The sequence below is a fragment of the Chelonia mydas genome, chromosome 6 (genome assembly GCF_015237465.2).
Source record: "Chelonia mydas isolate rCheMyd1 chromosome 6, rCheMyd1.pri.v2, whole genome shotgun sequence".
NCBI lineage: Eukaryota > Metazoa > Chordata > Testudines > Cheloniidae > Chelonia > Chelonia mydas.
In genome coordinates, this window is record NC_051246.2 from 110,405,308 (window position 1) to 110,426,412 (window position 21,105).

The 21,105-nt window shown below is 42.9% G+C and overlaps 1 long non-coding RNA gene across 1 annotated transcript in view; it reads right to left on the bottom strand.

The window, feature by feature from the left end:
* Positions 1-358: 358 nt before the first annotated feature.
* LOC122466252 overlaps positions 359-21,105 on the bottom strand; it is a 76,739-nt gene continuing 55,992 nt past the window's right edge. The window contains exons 2-3 of the long non-coding RNA XR_006291628.1: positions 2,808-2,944; positions 359-1,447 (exon numbers count right to left, since the gene is read on the bottom strand). This is a non-coding gene — a long non-coding RNA (uncharacterized LOC122466252). The remainder of the gene's footprint in view (positions 1,448-2,807; positions 2,945-21,105) is intronic.

The following is a 21,105-nucleotide window of genomic DNA, read 5'->3' on the forward strand; positions in this document are numbered from 1 at the left end:
ACGTTCACCCTTCAAGCAACCCAACCCTTGAAACAAGTTATGATATTCCCGAAGGAGTGCCTCATAGCCAGTTCAGTATGATCTTGTAATGAGAGTATCCATTTTACCAGATAGTTTCTCATATGGAGCCAGGCCTAAAATTGGTATCACCTCTTTTGGCACTACAATGAAGAGGAGCCGTTACATGGTGTTTTATGGTTGATACTAACAATGCACCTCCCCTTCACTGGTATATTTGTTCCAGAATAACCAGTTACTTTTATTTTGTAGGTCCCAGTTTTGGTTTATTTTTAGTCTTTCATAATCTTGTTTTGACAAAATATAAACCTGAGCTCCTGTGTCAAGTTTCAGTGGAATAATTCTTCCATTCGCTGTCAGAGGCAGTATCCAATCCCTCTCAAATGGCGTGGTAGATCCCAGTATGTCTATGAAAAACTCCTCACTCAGATTTTCTTTAACTTAATTCATTTGACTTTTCTGCATTTTGGATCTGCAGCATTTTACAAAATTATCATTTTCCCCATATCTATGTCAATTTCCCCAAAGACAACCATTGGTTGTTTGGGGCCATGCTGTGATCCACACCTTCCATATAACCATCTGTACCCAGTCTTCTCCCTAGCAGTGGTTTTCATAATAAGTGGTTCTACTTTCTGATTTGACCTATTCTGGCTATATTTTTCAGTAGTTATTATATGGATAACCCCTGCTGGTGAATTCATCTCTTTGGCTTGTGCTTTCATAGTTTCTGCTGCCCTGCATATTTGGAGAGCTTTTTCTAAAGTTATATCTCCTTCACAGAGCAGTCTCTCTCTTAACACATGGTCTTTAATGCCACAAATGATTCTATCTCTGACCAGAGACTTGGTCAACAAATGAAGGTCACCAGTTTTACTGAGTTTCCTTAATTCTGTGATGTGTTGTTCTATGGTGCCACCAGTTTTTTGGAAGAATGTAAAAATGTGTCTCTCAAAGGTCTCATTTCTTTTTGGCAGGTAATGTTCCTCAAATTTAGGCAGTATTATATTTAACTTCATGCTTTCATCTTATTCAAACTTAAAGTTGTTATAAATATCTAATGCTTCCTCCCCAACAACATGCCAAAAGATGGATGATTTCACTTTATCATTTTTCCCCTCTGCCCAATAACTGCTAAATACAGTTCAAATCTGTCTAAGTTTTTTCCAGGTCTCTGCAACATTGCCTGACAATTGCAGACTGGAAGGAGGTTGCAACACATCCATTTTTGGCTCAGCCCCACCCTCCGCCCCTTTTCTTAAGTTAGTCAAGCTACTATTGTGCTCACCGAATACATCAAAAGCTTCTGTGCCTGGTGCTCCCCATGCTTCTCTGGAGTTTCCATTTGTCTCTGCTTTCAGTTGCAAACACAGGAGTTAACTTCACTGCAGTTTCTTCTCATTCAGCACTTCTGACACCATGTAATGATCTTGGGGTTCATTAAATAACCAGTGAATGAGAGAGGTCTACAACTTTAATAAAACAAAGTGGAGATCTTCTGTAGTGAGCTGCTGCACGCCCTCATGTGGTGGTCCCAACCCTTGCCTCTAGGGCACATCTCCAAATTCCTATGTTCATAATACGGCCCCTTATGAGGGAGCATATCTAAATTATAACCTACAAACATTTCTCTACAGTGCCCACCTGTGAAAAGTGATTTGCTCAGCATTACCTAGGATCTCTGTGGCAAAGACAGTTCTGCAGGGCAATATTCAACTGCCTTAATCATGAGACTATTCCTTCTCTTCTGGCAATCCCGGGCCTCCTTCGTTACATTAAGTAAATCATTTGTTGCCAACCCTTTGCTTATCATAAGCGTTGCTAATTCTATTTTATCCATTTTTGTTATATCAGTATCTTCACATAACTTTGGAGTAGGATAGGACAGACAAGATTAGATTCTCTGAACCCAACTTTTTGTATCCAAAAAGTCCAATTGAGGAAATTACTTTTATTTTGTAAGATATACACCTCCCCCTTCAACCTGTGCACGCAATTTTTATATAATGACCAGGAACAGTAACTTAGATCCATGATTATTCTGGATATTCTAAGAATTATTTGTATTTTAAAGTAGCAAGCACTTTTGTGAAGCCATGGTGGTTTCTTCCTTTTGGGGGGGTGGGAGGGGGAGAGGAGGGGTGAACAGTTGCAGTGTTGTAACGTTTGGCCCAGTCCTGCAATCTGACCAACATGGGCAGACCCTTATGACCACGCAGAGTCCTACTGAAGTCACTGTGGCTCTGTACAGATACGGGGATCCACACTTGTGAATCAGATGTCAGGATCAGGGTCTTGGTTCTCTTTTGTAAAACTGTCTATAATGCCTTCGTTAAGCTTCTCCTACCAGATCCATGTATCCTGTGTGTAGTTTGGTTCCAAAAGGTGAATCTGCTGCATTCTGTTTTCTGCACTTTTTTGTTCAGCTGAGCTAATCAGCAGAATCATGAATGCTGCCCTGAACCTGCAAAGTGTTGAGTATCATCATTTCCTATTGGCTTCATAGCAGTAGAGGTAGCTCAGCATTTCATAGGAGGTATTCAGTAGTACCTTGCAAGATAAGGGCCTTAAGCATAATGCTCTAATAAGGACATGAGTAATACTAGAATTGTCAAGATCTGGCCAATGGATTGTTAACTTTAAAGTAACTAGAAATGAAGAAAATTTTTATGCCAACCCCACCCCCAGGACATAACAGATCTGAATCTCTTATTTTGATTTCACACGCTCTGGAATCCTGCCATTCAGTTCCTTCAAAACAGCATAATCTTTTCATTGGGACTACTCACTTGCTTAGAGCCAAGCATATGCCTAAATGCTTTCCTGTCTGGGTTCTTCTGAGTCTTCTTGGGACATTGCTGTGCTCCAGCAGAACTCCCCAATAGCTGTGTATCGAGTGGAGCAGAATTTGGCACTGAAATCAGGCCTGAAATTATATAAGAAAAGTATGCAATGAATTGTACTATTTACTTTAAAAAAAAATTCCAAGTAGGGATGGTCAGAACCCAGAATTCATGTTCTGCAGACAATTCAATTAAAGTCCATTTCAGAATTTCCCATGGAATGAAGCAAATCCAAAATTTTCATTTAAGAAAAACTGAAATGACATTGTTTTAACTCTTTTGAAACAAAATGAATAAGGGTCCCCAACAGGGTGACCAGATAGCAAGTGTGAAAAATCAGGGCAGGGAAGGACAGTTAATAGGAGCCTATATAGGACAGTCTAGAATATTGGGACTGTCCCTATAAAATTGGGACATCTGGTCACCCTAGTCCCAAAGCTGCCCAGCGCTGTGGCTGCCCACCTGATGAGCTGCCAGGAAACCAGGAGCCTGGAAGTCCCTGACAGTCCTGGCTTGACCTGGGGCTGCCAGGCTCTGGTTTCGTGGCAAGGCACCTTGAGTACTTGGCTTGAGTCAGGGCTTCCTGGGTCCCAGCTCTGCAGCAGCCCATGAATACTCGAGAGAATTCATTCATTCCCACAGAATGGTTAGATTTTAACAAATCACCACTTTTTGACAGAAAAGTGTTCCTTCGGGAAATATTCAACTAGCTCCAATAGCAAGACGTTGTATTTATAAAAGCAAAACCACATGCTTGGTCATGAGCTGTGAATTTCCTCTTTTTTTGTGGAAAAAAGAGGGACCTGAATGATGATTGTTACTGTATTGTAGCATTTATTTTGTATAATGATATGCATCATGTTGTGTTCCCAGGAACAGGGCTAAACATAGTACAGTATCTTTGTCCTAAAATGTGATGAGAAAAAACTATGAAGAATGGCTTTGATACGTTCTTCTTCAGAATCTTGCTTTAACTCCAGCATGACAGTACTGCTTCTCACTGTCAAAGAGCCACTTAGAAATATCCTTCGCCTGATGCCTATGCTCAAATCTCAAGGTGTGATAGCAGCTTGAGTACATCTCCATGAGCTAGCTTTAATCCCGCTAGCTCAGGTACTGGAGCAGTGAAGCCATGGCAACGAGGGCTTCACAGTGCGGGCTGTGCAAGCCTACCTGGAGCCCTGTGCAATTACTCTCAGGGCTAGCCTGTGCTGAAGCATGTTCTGTGCTGGATGAAAGCTAGCTTGGGTACTTGTACATGAGCTGAAATCACATCCCCAGTGACTGCAGTGTAAACATACCCAAAGGCAGAAGTACAAAATCATGGAATGTATTTATTATTGATTGAAATATAGTGAGTTTGATTAGGTTAACATATATGATTCCTAGGAGCCCATCCCTGGTGGTCTGCAACAGAGCCATTGGTCAGTGACATGCCAGTAGTTTCTGGAAAGGGACTCCTAACCTCATCACATTAATAACTGTAAATGTGTGTGTGTGGGGGGGGAGGTGTTGTTTGTTTTTACTTTAAGCCTGCTCCCTCACCCACACACACTTTTTGCACTAGTTAAGTTTTGACTTCTGTGTGCAGGGGAGGAAATGAGTGCTGATACGTCTAGTTTAATGTCTTGGAGCTAAGATACTACAGTAACAGGGCACATGCATGTAGATAGATGACTAGGGAAACTAGGTAGTTTGGAAAGACCAGGGTGCCTGATTTTTCCTTGAGTTGCACTGCTAAGCAGACAAATAGGATAGACAAGTAGAGGAGGGGGGAAAAATCAGGATACCTGTTCCTCCCTGAGTTATACTAGCTTTAAAATGATATGACATTGACTTTAATAGACTTATATATAACACCAAAAGCTGAGGGATACCTGATTTTGAAAAGGAAAATGGGACAATGTTCTCTTGCATCTGGTCCCAATTCCTCTTAACCCCAAAACAAATGTTTGTAATCTAACAATTCATACACTGATGAAACCAGCCACGTTTCCTGGGGCAACTGCCATATTGAAGTCATGATGTTGCATGTCTCCTCGCAAACCCAGGAAAAGCACAACATGTGGGGCCTCTGGTTGAATATCAGTGAACTAAGCCATAAATAAATTCATATTATAACGCACACAACCCCCCTCTTGAGCCATGAGCTCGCTTGATGTGAATGGCCACAGGTTCCATGAAGCCAATACAGTGATAACAGGGGTAAATTTGATCCACATAGAGTGATATAAATTATAGAATGGAACAGTTTTTTAACTCTGCAGATATTGCCACCAGTATGCAGAACCCAGTGTTTGTCATGCATCCGCTAGGAGCCCAAGATATTACCTTGTCTGCTATGTCAGAGGAATCCACAAAGGTAAAACCTGTAACTCAGGGACTCGTTATTAAAGCAATGAATTGTGATCCATTTTTATCAATAATATATTTCTGCATCAAGGTTAACTTGATTTATGATCTCTCTAGGGTCTCTACTGGAATAGAAATAAACCTATTACAGTGAATATTATTGCCTTATATTTTTTACATTTTTATTGACTCATGCTAGTATGCATAAGCTTCTGTATATTTGATTGCATTTAATACTTATCTCTTATCTTGGAGAAAAGTAATCCAGAACACAGATATTCAATGAGAGGAAGAGATATATTGAAAAGGGAAATGTCAAAGCAAGTCCCTCTCCATGCAGCACTGGTGAGAGCACACCTATGACAGTTCTGAACAGCTCAGCTGGAGATGGCTATTGAATAGCTGGAGAGAATTCAAAGTAGTAGTAAAATAATTAATGATCAACCACTTCCAGAACATCTGCCTTTTGGGGAGATATCAATAATGAAGGTGAAGGCTGAATGATTCCCAGGGACTTCTGGAGGGTTGGGGACTCATATTTTCTAGTCTTGTTTCATGCCCTGGAAAAATGTGGAGATGATAATTTGTGCAATAGGGTGGTCTCTGAATGAGGAATTTGTGATAGCTTTCCACAATAGTTTATTTCATCCGCTGGTTTTTAATACTATAAATTGCAGGATGTTATTGACATTATTTCAGGGTCTAACTGAATGTATGGAATTGTTTTAGAGTGGTTCTACTAATTTATTTTGAGTACAAATGCTCTCTTGTATTCAGCCTTGCAGGAACTGATCTTGTCACCACTTTATGCATTAAACCACTGTTTTTATGTAGACAATAAAGTATTGAATGTCAGCACAGATAAATACTGTATGTGTGAAGCCACTTAGAGCAGCAAGGTTTTGAAATATCCCCAGTACTCTGAAAGCTAGATGTTATATTACCATCTCATCCAGCCAAAGCAATCCCATCTCAGCCCTGTCCTGTTAACTGATTATCACATTCCCCATGGAATGTTACTGGTAGCAGCTCTACCAACATAGGATAGACCTACTGAGGAAGTGTCTGGATTTTTCTGATAGCTCTATCTATTAATGAGAAGATCCACCTTTGGTTGAAGATGTTTGAAAGTGGGGGACTGTCATAGGGCAGCCCTGACTTGGGTGCCCTCTGCAGCATGACAAGCATACCTGCCTCAGTTTCCCCTTTCTGAATCCCCACTAAATCCACTTCAAGTTTTCTTACTTCAATAATGCCCTTCCTCGGCCAGTTTATTTTCAAAAGCATACATATAGTCCAAAACATAATCTATTTCCCACAACAAGCGGATATAATCCTTAAAACCCCACTCTTCCCAGTCGGCCCACCCACCAGTGTCTCTGCTGGGACTCCTTCCATACCATACCCCAGCGCCCTTCAACCACAACTGGACTCAGTCCATAATCTTCTGTCCCTGGACTGCCACCCTAGCCCTTCCAACTGGAGTGCAACTCTGCTCTCCCCAGCAAGATCTCCCACAGCCTGTCTGCTGGGAAGTCATCCTTTGTAGGGGAGCATCCCTCACACCCCTGGCCCTCTCACTGCTCCCCCGGGTCCAGCCCTCCAGTGTGAACATCTCATTGGGGAAGCATCTCTGTTTCGCCCCCTTCCTTCAGCCCTCTATAGCCCATAGCTCCAGCTTAGGGCCAGCAGGCAACTCACTCCGCTGCTGTTGCTCCTCCTGCCTTCAGCCCTCTGGTCCTGACTCAGCTATGCCAGCCAGCAAACCCTTCTTGCTACTCTGCTGCCTTCAGCATTCTCCCCGGAACGACCTTCTGCTTCCTTCCCAGACTCCTCCAGTCTCTTGTTCTCTGCCAGCTCTCACCTGCCCTTCCTGACAGAACCAGCCTGCTCTAAGGCATATTAAAACAGCTCCTCCCCCTGATATTTTATAGCCCCTAGGTGCTGCCCCACCCACTTAATTGGCCAAATGGGAGCACCAGCTCTGACGCAAGCAAGCTGGAACTCCTTCACTTACTGGGGCCAGCCACCCTATGACAGGAACCATTAACAGATACCTGATTATGCAATCCCATGTTTTCAGCAAACTGGCTTTTCTCCATCACCAAAATGTTTGAAAGTTGTGATGCTTTGATCCAGATGCGGAGCTTACTAGAGCCATCTATGCCTTTGTAACCTCTAGGATGGCTTGTTGTAAGCGGTTGTGTTTGGGGCTACCCTTAAAACCCACTTGCAAATCATAACTGCTGTTGCAGCGTGATTGCTCAAGGTCCTTCACCTCCATGCATTGGTCATGTCTATGCTCTGTCTAGGTTGTTATATCATGCCCATTGTGATTGTATTTCAGCACTCAAAGTTGGAATAGCTGCGTGCTATTCTGCAAGTGCGCTTCAATTATCATTAGTATTTAATATCATTAGTATTTAGATAGTTCTTTGAGTAGGTGGATCCTGTCTCCTCCGTGATGTCAAATCAAAGAATAAAGACCAGTAGGGTCTTTCAAAGAAAATGGGGGGCAGACTTTTTTTATATCAATTATTATTGTAATTTGCATGCGTATATGCAAAACTAGTCACAACAACCAGAAATGATGATTGGCATTGAGATGTTATAAATATACAATATGGACAGTACAAATTTCATTCCCATGTATTTCTGCTGCATGGAGAAGGGCAAGCAGTGCATTCACCACCATCTTCACCAGTTTTAATGGAGGACGGTAGCTTTCTAATCTGTTCAGAGCCCTGCCAGCAAAGGCTGCCTAGGAAGGCAAAAATTCAACACATCACCTGCCACTGCCTCACACTGGGATGAGTTTTGGGATTGCATGCACAGATTCCAGGACCCCCAGCTTATATCTCTGTGCCTGGCAGACTTTCCACTGTTGTGCATTTTACGGATGGTAGCTGGAGGAAAATCAGGTAGTGAAATGGGCACTTTCCTTGTGTTTAGTACAAAAGTATTGTTTGGTCTGTTTTAAACTATTGTTTTAAGAACAAGTAATCATTGTCATTAAAGACAGTAATAATTTGGTCTGGCTTTTTTTGGACCACAAAACTTGGTTGCGGATGAATGAAAGTCACAGCAAAATAGCTACTGCACCTCATAGTGAAATCCTTCTTAAGGGTTATCTAAGAAATTATATGGCGGTTATAAAACTACCCATTTGTTTGTGCCTATCACAGGACATGTTTATTACGCAAAATCTCTCCTTGCTCGAGCTGGAGCCAGAGACAGAGAGGCTGTATCAATAAGCTTTTATTTCACAAATCATAAAAACAACAAACTGTGCCTGTTTCCCTGTCTGCACTGGATTTTCAAGTCTGAAAGTCTGTCGGTTTGTGGTGTCCCATGTGAATTACTCATTAAAGTGAGACTGAGATCTTGCAGTGTGGAGACATTTCAGACAGTTTGTCAGACTGTTTTCAGACAATGCTCAGGATAATAAATGGCCTCAAAGAAGGTATCAGTGATCTACTGTAGTGCTCCAACACAGACTGGGATCAATCCTGAAATCCATATTCAACCAACATACCCATTGCCTGTTCATCATCAACTAGTTATTGTTTAAAACAGAAGATGATCTTGGTTACCCTCCAAACTTGTGCCCCAAATCACAAACTGTAACATTCACAAGGCCAAATTCAGCCTTGAGGTAAAATTTCTCTGAAGTCACTGAAGTTTCTTCATAGTTGAAGTGGGTTAAAAGGCCTGCTTTGAGGCTGATACTGGTCTGTATCAGCTTGTAAATGGGCAAGCATAGGTGCTGGAACTAGGGGTGCTTCTACACTCCCTGGCTTGAAGTGGTTTCCATCTTATATAGGGTTTACAGTTTGGTTCAATGGCTCTCAGCACCCCTGTGAGTATACCAATGCTTTCAGGTGTAGGCAAATTTCCAGAAGCCCCAATAAACATAAAGAAAATTGTAAGAAAGATTTCGCCTGTGGATCCCTATGCCTCTTCCTAGCAGGCTGTGAATACAAATGAAGATTAGTCATATTTCCACCAAGTCAGTTTCCCTAGAATGAAAGGGTGGCAACGACAGATCAGCTAGCCTTGAAAGGCTAGCTAAAACTGGATTTACACCAGGTAGGGGGTAAAAGTGCAGTAACACCAAACTGAGTGAAATCCTGGCAAAACTTCCACTGATTTCAATAGAGGCAGATTTTTACCCATTTACTCTAACCTAAAGCAGACCCATGTTTGCAGTGTTATTGTAGCTGTGTTGGTCTCCTTAGAGTACGAAGCACACATCAAAAACAGCAATAGTCTAGAGCACCCCAGATATAGTTACCCAAGGTCTGAGAAGGTGTTGCGTGTTCAGCATCTGAGCTGTGGTGTCCAGTCTTCCTCCTAATGGCTGGGGAGGTAGTTGTCAGATTCCAAACTCGTAGAAAGCTTCTCAAAAGGACTTCTCCAAAGCATCTCCAAAATGCACACACTAATACTCATAATACTGATACTTTTTTATAGGTAACTCAAAACAAAGCATAACTCAAAGTAACCCCTAATGGGCTGACCATTTCCCTAGCAACAGCAAAGAAACCAGTAAAACAAGTTCTAACAAACTTACAATTGCAGATACCTAGACTCAAGGTCAGCTATCCACACTCCATTTCTATTCTCATGAATCTGTCACTTTACTTTATCTATCCTTGTTAGTAACGCTGCAGCTGTGCAGTTGTTTTTGTGTGCCTAAGCAAGGCTGCATTCCTTCTGACTACGTGGGGTCCTCGCTTCCAGCTTATGGTGGCTAAGTGCACAAGATGGCTGAGGGTTATGACAAGTCCAGGTTACGTTAAGTCCAGTTCTCTCAGAACAAAAGAACCTACAGAAACATATGATCTTTTGACACACTCTCCTCATCAGTCACTAAATAGACAAAAGAATATATTTTAGTACTTATTTTCTTTTTCAGACTGCTAGGCAGAGATTTCAGATGCTTCAATGAGCCTTAGAAAAAAGCAGTGATTGGAAAGAGCAGTTTAATATGTGCGTGTTTTTTTTTTTTTTTTACATTTTATCACCAAAGGTTTTGTAATACTTGTAGACCAAAAAGTACAAATAAGACAGCCTAATGATTGATGATCAAATGTACATCCCACAGCATTTTTGACAGCTGTCACTTCCATTTGTTCAAGAGAAGTTATTTCATTTAATGACTTTCCAAAGCTCTTCATATTTCCAAACATTCTTGCAGGATTTGTACAGGATTTCAGTTCACTGATATGCAACGTTTGTATATACTGTGTTAAATGCCTTAATCAGTGTGTTTAAATGCCTTAATAAATGGGAAGTACCCAACAAATAAGAGTACATATAAAACCTACATGGGGGTCAGTACAACAAAAATGAGGCCAAGAGACATGGGGCCAAATCCTAGGTCCAGGTTAAGTCCCTTAGTACTAATCCAGCACACTACGCTGGCCTAGCTAACCACAATATTTTAAAAGTGGTAAATGGGATGACCAAGTAACTACAGGCTTGTCAGTCTGACATCAATTCCATCAAGACAATGGAGAGGCCGATATAAGACTCAATTAATAAAGAATTAAAGGAGGGTAACCAACATAGATTTATGGAAAATAGATCCTGTCAAACTAATTTGATATATTTTTTATGAGATTACAAGTTTGGTTGTTGAGGTAATATACTTAGACTTCTGTAAGACATTTGATTTGATACTGCATGACATCTTGATTTAAAAAAATAGAAAGACATAAAAGTAACATGGTGTCAGCAGACCGATCACAGGCAGTCATGTCTAGTGGTCAGAGTCCGAACGCAAGAGCCAATGGTTGAGACAATCGGAATCATGAGTCAGAGCCAAGGGTCAGACCCAGATTACCAGGAGTCAGGGAAGGCAGGAGCAGGGCTGGTTCTGAGGCAGGAGCAAGGCTGGAATAGGATGGGAACAAGGCTGGGAGAAGGGCAGGATCTGGGCTGGAGCTATGGAGAAGCAGAGCTGGAGCAGGGCTTGGAGAGACAAGTCCATGGGCGTGTGCATTGAGCAGCCAATGAGGAGCTGCTGCTGCTAGGTTTAAGAACTGGCCTGCTGGCTTCCTCAGCCAATCAGGCAGGTCAGTCTGTCATGCAGACTATCTGGCTTGTTAGGACATCAGAAATACTGAGTAGGCACAGCTGAGGGCCTTACTCCTGACAGTACCCCTCCCCCCACCATTTGAGGGAGCACTCTAGGTGCCCTTGGGTCTACTTTCTCTGGGTATGGGAGGTGCATTCTGACATGTCAGGAGTTGAGGATTTGCCAAACTATATACTCATCATGTCATTGGACAGTTACATGGGGGTGAAGGTGGAGGAGGGCTCGAGCAATGTGGGAAGGGGTCCTCTGTGTAGTGCTTCAGAAGGAAGACATGAAATATGGGGTGGATCTTCAGGGATTTGGGTAACTGCAATCTGAATGTTACTGTGTTGACTTGTATTTCAATCTTGAAAGGGCCCAGATATTGGTGGCCCAGTTTGGCTGAGGGTTGAGTAGATTTTAAGATGGCAGGTAGACAGCTGGACTTTGTCTCCTATGGCAAGGTTGGGGGTGGCCTGGTGGTGCCGGTCAGAATGACATTTATATGCTTCCTTGGCTGTTTATAAGTGCACTTTGAGATCCTGATATAACTGGTGGAGATGGGTAGCTAGTTCTGTGACAGCTGGTACTGGAGAGTTTGCGGGGATGTCCAGAAGAAAGCAGGGTAAAAACCATAGTTGGGGGAAATGGACTTTGCTGGGTAGAGACGTGTGTGGCATTATTGTAAGCAAACTCAGTACATGGGAGCACAGACAACCAGTTGTCCTGGTGATAGTTCAAGAAGCAGCACAGGAATTGGTCAAAAATCTGGTTGACATGCTCCATTTGTCCATTAGTCTGTGGATGGTAGACAGCTGAGAGAAGGGGCTCAATCTCCAGAAGTTTTAGAAATTCCTGCCGGAACTGGGAAATGAACTGAGAACCATGGTCTGACATGATGCTTGATGGCAATCCATGGAGTTGAAAAATCTTTTCCAGGAAGAGGCAAGCAGGAGGGTGAAGTGACATTTTGGGAAAGAGCTCAACCACACCCAGAATCATTGTATGTCCCTGGGAAGGTGGCAGCTCCACAGTAAAGTCAACAGAAATGGTAGCCCATGGTTGAGTTGGAATGGGCTTGGGCTGGAGAAGGCAGAGTGGTTTTGAGCAGGTTTCGGTCCAGGCACACAGTTCACAGGATCTTATGTAGCTTTTGATTGAGTTGTGCAAGTGTGGCCACCAGAAACTCCTTCTGATTAGGCTTCAGACAGCTGAAGTGACCTGCAAGGAGTGCATCGTGACATAACTCAAGAACCTACAGCCTTGGTTGCCCCTTCAGGACATAGATGCAATCCTTGTAGTAGATGTCCTCATCTTGGAACCTGAAACTGGGGCTGGTGGGGCCTCAGTATTCTCCAGAGTCTGGTGGATCTAAGCAGTGAAAGGGGTCATTCGGTAACATGGTACAAATTGACTCCATTAAGCCGTTGTCTACTCTGCCTTGAAGTTAGATGCCTTGAGAATCATAGAGGGAGTTTTCTCACCCAGTTCCAGATACTCGACCTTATGAGACAGTGCATCAGCCTTCCCATTTTTTTGCTCCTGGGCAGTAGGTAACTATGAACCCAAATCCGGTGAAGAAAAGGGACCAACAGATCTGTCATTGGTTGAGGTGTCTGGCTGTTCGAAGATGTTCTGGGTTCTTGTGAAATGTAAGCACTTGGAATGGGTACCTACCCTACCCTCCCCCACCATTCCTCAAATGCTGTCTTGATAGCTAAGAGTTCCTTGTCTCATATATCATAATTCTTCTCTGCAGGGGCTAGCTTGCGAGAGTAATAGGCACTAGTAATGGGTGAAGTCGACTGACTGGACCCACCAATTGGGACAGTACTGCACCCAGGGTGAAATTGGATGTGTTGGCCTCTACTGTGAATGGTTTAGGGGGGTCTGGGTGAACCAAGATGGGTGCTGTAGTTAATTTCTCTTTTAGCTGATTGAAGGCAGTTAGGTCTTCCAAGGACCAAGTGAACCAGACTGCTTTTCACAGAAGGGTGGTCAGAGAAGCAGCTGGGCTGGAAAAGCCCTCAATGAATTGCCAGTTAAAGTTGGTGAAATTTAGGAACCATTGGATCCTGTGGGAGTCCTTTGGTGTAGTCCAGTCAGACTTGGCCACCATATTGTGTGGGTCCATAGTTAATCCCTTGGATGAGATAATGTAACCAAGGAATTCTATTGTACTGTATCCTGGTCAAACTCACATTTTTCGGGCTTCACGTATAGATGATGTTGGCAAAGTCTTTCTAGGATGCTGCAGACATGCTGATCATGAGAAGCCTGTCAGAAAAGATGAGGATGTCATCCAGATAAATGACTACATAGCAGTATAACACATCATAGAATCATAGAATCATAGAATATCAGGGTTGGAAGGGACCCCAGAAGGTCATCTAGTCCAACCCCCTGCTCGAAGCAGGACCAAGTCCCAGTTAAATCATCCCAGCCAGGGCTTTGTCAAGCCTGACCTTAAAAACCTCTAAGGAAGGAGATTCTACCACCTCCCTAGGTAACGCATTCCAGTGTTTCACCACCCTCTTAGTGAAAAAGTTTTTCCTAATATCCAATCTAAACCTCCCCCGTTGCAACTTGAGACCATTACTCCTCGTTCTGTCATCTGCTACCATTGAGAACAGTCTAGAGCCATCCTCTTTGGAACCCCCTTTCAGGTAGTTGAAAGCAGCTATCAAATCCCCCCTCATTCTTCTCTTCTGCAGACTAAACAATCCCAGCTCCCTCAGCCTCTCCTCATAAGTCATGTGCTCTAGACCCCTAATCATTTTTGTTGCCCTTCGCTGGACTCTCTCCAATTTATCCACATCCTTCTTGTAGTGTGGGGCCCAAAACTGGACACAGTACTCCAGATGAGGCCTCACCAGTGTCGAATAGAGGGGAACGATCACGTCCCTCGATCTGCTCGCTATGCCCCTACTTATACATCCCAAAATGCCATTGGCCTTCTTGGCAACAAGGGCACACTGCTGACTCATATCCAGCTTCTTGTCCACTGTCACCCCTAGGTCCTTTTCCGCAGAACTGCTGCCTGCCATTCGGTCCCTAGTCTGTAGCGGTGCATTGGATTCTTCCATCCTAAGTGCAGGACCCTGCACTTATCCTTATTGAACCTCATCAGATTTCTTTTGGCCCAAACCTCCAATTTGTCTAGGTCCTTCTGTATCCTATCCCTCCCCTCCAGCGTATCTACCACTCCTCCCAGTTTAGTATCATCCGCAAATTTGCTGAGAGTGCAATCCACACCATCCTCCAGATCATTTATGAAGATATTGAACAAAACCGGCCCCAGGACCGACCCCTGGGGCACTCCACTTGACACCGGCTGCCAACTAGACATGGAGCCATTGATCACTACCCGTTGAGCCCGACATCCCTGAAGATATCATTCATGAAGTGCTGGAATGTTGCTGGGGCATTGCACAGGCCAAATGGTATGATCTGGTCAAAGTGTCCTTACTGTGTATAAGCGGTCTTCGGCTCATCTTCCTCTCTAATCCAGACCAAGGTATAGGTCCCATGAAGGTCCAACTTAATAAAAACGTTTGCAAAGCAGAGTCTTTCAAAAAGCTCATTAATGAGAAAGAGGGTATCGATTTCAAATTGTGACTGTTTAATGCCTGATAGTCAATTCAGGGCTTTAGCAATCCGTCTTTTTCTTTACAGAGAAAATTGGAGCCCCAGCTGAAGAGGTAGAAGGACAGATAAAACCCCTTTTGTAGATTTTGCTGGAGGTAGTCATGGAGAGCCTGAAATTCTGTCTCCAAAACGGAGTAGATGTGACCTAAAGGGACTTTTTCTCTCAGCTGTAGGTTGATGGGACAGACATAGCTGTGGTGGAATGGAAGAGTGTCCACATTCTTTTTGTCAAACACACTGGCAAAATCCTTATATTTAAGTGGTAACATGGTGGGGAATAGACTGGACTGCAGAGGGTAACAAGACTTCCTGAGGACTAAGCTGTTCAGACTCAGAATCTTGAGGAAGGCAGGTTGAACCGTGAAGGGTTCCCAGTCTATGGTCCCCACAATCAGGTTTCAGGAGACAGAATTGTTGGTAATGTGGGGATCAGAACTGTATCATGCCTACCCTCTAATGAATACATGGGTCATGGATAGTGAGCCAGGTCATGCCGAGAACTACTGGAAAGTGTGGTACTTGGATAATAAGCCCTAATTGAAGGGTCTCTTGGTAACTTTGGAGAGTCACAGTTTCCAGGGGTTCAGTCTGGTGGGTAACCAGGCCTCGTGAGAGAAGCAAGCCATTGATAGACTCCACCAAGTCTGGAGTGTCCTTGCATTGAGTGGGGATGTGATGTATTCATGCAAACTCCTGATCTATGAAGTTGCCTAAGGCACCTGAATCCATGAATGCCCCAAGGTGGACCTCTGAGATGGAGGGATGTTGGATTTGCAGAGGGAGTTTGAATTCAAGAACTAGGGGTCACCAAATGAAATTAATGGGCTGCAGGTTTAAACCAAACAAAAGTAAGTACTTCTTCATACAACACACAGTCAACCTATGGAACTCTTTGCCAGAGGATGTTGTGAAGGCCAAGATTATAACAGGGGTCAAAAAAGAACTAGATAAATTCATGGAGGATAGGTCCATCAATGGCTATTAGCCAGGTTGAGCAAGGATGGTGTCCCTAGCCTCTGCTTGCCAGAAGCTGGGAATGGGAGACAAGGAATGGATCCCTTGATGGTTACATGTTCTGTTCATTCCCTCTGGGGCACCTGGCATTGGCCACTGTTGGAAGACAGGATACTGGGCTAGATGGACCTTTGGTCTGACCCTGTATGGCCGGTCTTATGTTCTTATGATGTTTCAGGACCCACCCGTTCATGGCCACGGTATCTGCAGAGAGGTACTGAGGCTGGGTACCGATGAGAGGCAGGGATGCCACCCAAGCCCAGACTCCCCTATCAGGGCCTGGGGTTTGGCCTTCCCTGATCAGGGTGCAATTTGGGGCTTAGGAGGGCAGTCTGACACAAAGTGTTCTGGTCTTCCACAATATTAGCATACCCCCGAAGCCTAACACCACCTTCTCTCTGCATTGATGAGGTGGGGCTGGACTTGGTCAAGCTTCATGAGTTCGGGTGGTGGGGAAGGCGCCCAGGGTTGGTGGGCTGGAGATGCCACTACTGGCAGGAGTCAGGAAGCTCTTGGTGGAGTTTCATCAGGCAGTTGTCAGTCTTGATTCTGAGGTCAATCAAGGCATCCAGAGTGGACAGGGAGTCCACTCAGACCAGCTCATGTTTGAGGTCATCATTTAGGCCGAAGTGCAAATAACAATGCTGCTCGGCCATGTTCCATTTGGTATCCCCTACCAAGCGGTGGAACTCTGCTGCATATTTAGCAACAGATTGACATCCCTGCCGCAACGCCTGAAGGGTGGCCTTGGCTGTACGCTCACAACTAGGGTAGTTGAAGATCACAGGCATGGTTTGAATGAAGTCTTCAGCCATGCCCAGGAATAGGGTTGCTTTCTCTAGGAGTGAGGATGCCCAGACCAGAGCCTCCCCAGTCAGTAGGCTGATAGCCCGACCCTGTATTGGTCAGTGGGGAACGACTACAGGTGCTGGCATTGATTAAGAAACCCCCCACACGTGCCCCCATCACTATTAAACTTATCAGGCAGGAGAATCTTTGGCTCATGTAGAGTAGGGGTTGGAGTTGAGGGTGGTGCTGCCTGCCTGTGCAGTGCTGGATTCTATGCCTGTAGGGCAGCAACCTGGCATGCAGCATGGCGACCTGGGCCTGCAGGGTCTGCAAAGTACCCCATATTTCTAGCAGGGGAATACTGGCTAGGGAGGGATCCATAGAAGCTGTTGGTCTGGACCCCTTGTCATCTTAGTTCTCCTCTATTTACCTGGGCTGCTCAAACCATCAGCAGACCAGGTCATAGGCAGTCAGGTCTAGTGGTCAGAGTCCAAATGCCAGAGCCAAGCATTTAAAAACATGCTTAATCTCATTGATTTTAATGGGACTTAAGCACATAGTTAAAGTTGAACATGTGCTTTGCTGAATTGGGATGGTGTGTTGAATTGGGGCCTTATCCAGTGCTCAGAACCACAGCAGTTGTTATTCTTTGCCAGCATTAGAAGTCAGATTTCCTGTCCCCCAGCAAGTGTTCAGAGCACTAGAACATGCCTTTTGTTAAAGTGAAGGTTATTTTAGTTATTACAAAAAATACTTTTATTGGGGTAACAAATTAGAATAAGGATGACTGGGCATGAAAGAAAAAGGTTTCATGATTGAGTTTAATGCCTCAGTTGTTTTAGTTCCATCAGTAATTTACCTTTATTATGAAATAAAAGGGATATCATGTTTTATAGAATGATTATTTTTCTTCTGGTTTTATTGCTACAAGGGTAATATTTAATTATTTTTATTGCTGAACTCTAGTAACCATATCTGTGTTATACTTACCGGTTTTTAAATCAATAAAGCCAACGTAGGAGTATTGCTTAATGCCCTAGGTATGCATAAGTACCTCCTGGTTTTATAGAACTTGAATATGGTAGGTAGAAAAAACTCATGTCCCAGATCATATACAGAGAGTAACTTTCATCTCTGTTTTAGGTAGGATTCAATTAATCTTAATTCAATTTGAATAAGATCCCTAAAATGATGGTTATGTTTGTCCAACAATTACTGTGTATCATACAAAGAAAAGGAGTACTTGTGGCACCTGAGAGACTAACCAATTTATTTGAGCATAAGCTTTCGTGAGCTACAGCTCACTTCTCACGAAAACTTATGCTCAAATAAATTGGTTAGTCTCTAAGGTGACACAAGTACTCCTTTTCTTTTTGCGAATACAGACTAACACGGCTGTTACTCTGAAACCTGTGTATCATACTTAGCCCCTATGGCTAAAACCCAGGATGTAATAGTGATACTATGAGTCTGCACTGCTACAGTACCTACTATCCGAGAGGTCCAAATGCTTTACATACACTAAATGAATCAAGGCTTGCAAAACCCTGAGGGAAGAGGGTGGGTGGAAGTGGGGGGACTGAAGTACAGACCAGAGCCAGCAAAAGTGCAAGTATTGCTCATGGATAATGCATGCAAGGATGAATTATTCAAGATTTAGGGATCTAATTAAGGACATTTGCATATCCCGTGTGTCCTTACATCATGCACATGGAATTCTTACACTTTTGCCAATGTAGACAGAGATTAGGGCCATAATTCAGCAGAGCATTTAAGCACATTTGTAAATCGATTCCTATTCAGCAAAGCACTTAAGGACATGTTTAAGTATTGGGTCTTAAGTGACTTGTCCAAGGTCACAAAATAAGTCTGTGTCACCACCAGGAATGGATTTAAGTTGTCCTGATGGTCCCTCCTTTCACCACAAAACCACCCTTCTCTGTGGGAGAGTAATCTTTCTATTTTTCCTGTATGATTTCTGTTTCATAAGGAACCCTGCACATTAGTTGGATTATGATTAAAGGGATTATTGTACTTTTTGCATTAATACCCAGGAAATGCATCTCTTACCTTGACTATTTGTCTAATTTTTGTGTCACCGCATACTGTACCACAAAGTAATAGACATAATGTGGCATAGTGTGACATAAAAGTGATTTGTGATTTTCAGAATTATTACTAAGAGTATGATGGTCATAGTCGCTGAGAGCATGAGATGAACCTAAAAGAATTAACAGTGTTTTCCTGTGCCATTTCAATTTCTAATGTACTGAGTTACTTCGGAAAACAGACAGCAAATACATTCCTTAGATAATTTTTTGCAGTATGCTTTGTTGGGTGAATGAAGTTATTACATATCACATTCCACAGGTAGCAAAATGACCATCCAGTTAGAGAGACAGTCTGCTCCATTTTTGTTCAACTGTGGCTAAATCAGTTTGTGGGCCAGCTGACAAGCTTCTACGTAGAGCATTGGTAAAGAGGGACATGAAGGAAATGTATAAGAATAGATTATGTTCTTATGCAGGTGAATCAAACAGAAGAATACTGGTAATATATTGCTGACCCATGTTTTTCAGTTCACATTGTTTTAACAAATGAAAGTGGGGAAAAGAACTTCTAATTTTTAAAAGTTCAGAAGAAGTACATCTTTTGTATCAGATAGGCCCTGCTTTGGCAAAGCACTTAAGCACATGTTTAGCTTTAAACATGTGAGCATCCAGTGGAAATTCTCAGGTCAAGCACATGATAAGGACCACAGTCTTCTGGGTATGTGCAGGACTGGATTTACACCTTACGTGCCCCTAGGCACAGCATCTTCAGTGCCTCCCCTGCCTACTGCTGACCTTCATTTTGCACACCATTTTAGAGAGATAATGCACCCCTAGAGTGCTGGTACCCCTAGGCACCCCCCTACTGTGCCTAATTGGAAATCCGGTCCTGAGTATGTGTTTTAATTTTGCTTTGGTAACGTGCCTCACATTGCATATACTAAGGAATGGGGTAATGAGTTTTTTATGTGAGTGCAGAATTCCTTGTAATAGTTGCCAGCCAAAACAGGTGCACCATATTAATGAGAATACATGGAAGTAGTGGTGTTTGAATCTTTTAAATGCCTGTCACACATTGAATTGATTGAGTAAAACTCAAAAAAGAAACCAGACCTGCTCCCTCCCCCAAAATGTCATTGCTGTCTTATGAAATAGCAGCTTGTTTTTCCCCAATTTTTTTTATAGAACTGGTCCATATTTATTCACTAAATGTGCTGTTAGACAAATATTTTCACTATTCATCAAATAATTTAGATGATGATTCGTTTTCTCAGTGTTTAGCCAGATGAGCAAATACTAGAAGTCAAATAAAACATTTGATGACTAATGTTAATATTTGCTGAGTAACTCACTTGAATTTTTTTCAACTACATCTAATTATTTATACTAATGCTAATATTAATGCTCATACTGCATCATGTAAACAGTGACTTCTTAGATAGTTAAACAGTACATGATGCACATTGCCATGTACATCTAGCTAAGTAATGCCTACCATGTTGTTGATCTATTGCTTAATTCAGAAGAAGAATGGGAAGAAAAGAATTTATGAGAGCCTTGGAACCCATTTGTTTCAAATAATTCTTCAGGATCTAATCCAACTTCCTCATGGAAAAACTTGCATTAACTTCATGGGGAGCTGGTTTGGGCCCTCTATTATTTACCGTTTTAAAGAACTAATGACTGTAGAGCTAAAACATATGGAGGTTAATCAAGATGGAAGATGACTGAAGCAACTGATATCAAGACACTTGGATTTGCTTCTGGAGAAAGTACTGATGAAAAAGTAGGAAGGTGGGATTAGGACAGGCAAAAGGACAGGCATGTTGGGTTGGATGGCCTTTCTACTTTCTCAGTCCAATTTTTCAGCCAGCCTGAACACAGATGCCAATTTTGTGTAAGCAACTGATTACTCCTGCAAAACACAGCTGGCTGACTTTCAGATGCAAGTGGATGTGCGTGCAAAACAGGATTTAAGCCCATTTTGGATCTCTCAGCCGTTTATGCAGGCCAAGTAGGGGGAACACAAACTGAGATGTGAGGGCTGAAGATCAGACAGAGCAAAACAGTATGAAAGAGTTAGAGGAGAACTCTTCAATTTAGAGAGATCGTGGGGTCTCTAATGAGAGTTTTGCCATTGACTTCACTGGGGCCATTGTTTCACTCCATAAATGTATCAATATAGTCTTCAGGTAGTAAATTCTGGTGTGTGTGCACAGAGAGCGAGAGAGAGGGAGATTGGAAATGAATTAGTAGCCCAAAGTAATATTATGAGCTGGGCAGCAACACCAGAAGAGAAATCTCTTAT